Consider the following 1,959-nt stretch of genomic DNA (forward strand, 5'->3'; position numbering starts at 1 on the left):
AGTTCTTGAGCTTCTGTAGGCGTCTTCTTCAGATGAAGAGATCCTCCAGCAGAGCTATCCAAAGACATCTTGGACAGTTCAGACAGACCATCATAGAAAATACCTATGATGCTCCATTCAGAAAGCATATCAAAGGGACACTTTCTAATTAATTGTTTGTATCTTTCCCAAGCTTCATAGAGGGATTCTCCTTCCTTCTGTCTGAAGGTTTGGACTTCCACTCTAAGCTTACTCAATTTTTGAGGTGGAAAGAACTTTGCCAAGAAGGCATTGACTAGCTTTTCCTAAGAGTTCAGGCTTTCTTTAAGTTGTGAATCCAACCAGGTCCTAGCTCTGTCTCTTACAGCAAAAAGGAATAGCATAAGTCTGTAGACCTCAGGGTCAACCCCATTAGTCTTGACAGTGTCACAGATTTGCAAGAACTCAGCTAAAAACTGATGAGGATCTTCCAATGGAAGTCCATGGAACTTGCAATTCTGTTGCATTAGAGAAACTAATTGAGGCTTAAGCTCAAAGTTGTTTGCTCCAATGGTAGGAATAGAGATGCTTCTCCCATAGAAATCGGGAGTAGGTGCAGTAAAGTCACCCAGCACCTTCCTTGAATTGTTGGCATTGTTGTTGTTTTCGGCTGCCATGTGTTCTTCTTCTTTGAAGATTTCTGTTAGGTCCTCTATAGAGAATTGTGCCTTAGCTTCTCTTAATTTTCGCTTCAAGGTCCTTTCAGGTTCAGGATCAGCCTTAACAAGAATGCTTTTGTCCTTGCTCCTGCTCATAAGAAAGAGAAGAGAACAAGAAAATGTAGAATCCTCTATGTCACAGTATAGAGATTCCTTGAGGTGTCAGAGGAAAAGAAAAATAGAAGGCAGAAGTAGAAAATTCGAACTTATCAAAGAAGATGGAGTTCGAATTGTGCATTAAGGAATAGTGTTTGTCCATAAATAGAAGAATGTGAGAAGGGGAGAAGTAATTTTTGAAAATTAAGTAAAAGATTTTGAAAACATTTTGAAAAACACTAATTGATTTTCGAAAACCATGATTGAGAAAGAAGTGAAGTGATTTTTGAAAAAGATTTTGAAATTAGAAATCAAAAAGATTTGATTGAAAACTATTTTGAAAAAGATGTGATTAAGAAGATGTGATTGGTTTTAAAAAGATGTGATTGAGAAGATATGATTTGAAAAACATTTAAAAAAAGATTTGATTTTAAAAATTAATGACTTGACTAACAAGAAAAGATATGATTCAAACATTAAACCTTTCTTAACAGAAAAGGCAACATACTTAAAATGTTGAATCAAATCATTAATTGATAGCAAGTATCTTTGAAAATAGAAAGAAATTGATTTTGAAAAAGATTTGATTGAAAAAATTTGATTTGAAAAAGATTTGATTTTGAAAAAATTTGAAAACATGAAAAAAAATTGATTTGAAAACAAAATCTTCCCTCTTGTGCCCTCCTGGCGTTAAACGCCCAGAATGGCATCCATTCTGGGCGTTTAACGCCCAAAATGCTACCCTTTTGGGCGTTAAACACGCAGCCAGGCACCCTGGCTGGCGTTTAAACGCCAGTCTGTCCTTCTTCACTGGGCGTTTTGAACGCCCAGCTTTTTCTGTGTAATTCCTCTGCTGCATGTTCTGAATCTTCAGTTCCCTGTACTATTGACTTGAAAATAGAACCAAGATCAATTAAACAATGCATGCAAGACACCAATCTTAAAATAAGACACTAGACTCAAACAAGAAACATAAAATATTTTTGGTTTTTTTTTTTTTTGATTTTGAAAATTTTTTTTTTGATTTTGTAAATTTTTTTTTTGTTTTCTGAAAATTAAGTGGAAAAGAAAAAAAAGGTATCAAAATTCTTAATGAGAATTCCAGGAATCATGCAATGTTTAGTCTAAGACTCCGGTCCAGGAATTAGACATGGCTTCACAGCCAGCCAAGCTTTCAAAGAAAGCT

The 1,959-nt window shown here is 35.1% G+C and overlaps 1 non-coding gene across 1 annotated transcript; it reads left to right on the forward strand.

Annotated features, from left to right (window-relative positions):
- Nucleotides 1-122: 122 nt before the first annotated feature.
- LOC127743127 (small nucleolar RNA R71) lies at nt 123-230 on the forward strand. The gene has a single exon (XR_008004434.1). It is a non-coding gene; the product is annotated as a small nucleolar RNA R71 (small nucleolar RNA).
- Nucleotides 231-1,959: the final 1,729 nt, after the last annotated feature.

The sequence above is a fragment of the Arachis duranensis genome, chromosome 1 (genome assembly GCF_000817695.3).
Source record: "Arachis duranensis cultivar V14167 chromosome 1, aradu.V14167.gnm2.J7QH, whole genome shotgun sequence".
Lineage (NCBI taxonomy): Eukaryota > Viridiplantae > Streptophyta > Magnoliopsida > Fabales > Fabaceae > Arachis > Arachis duranensis.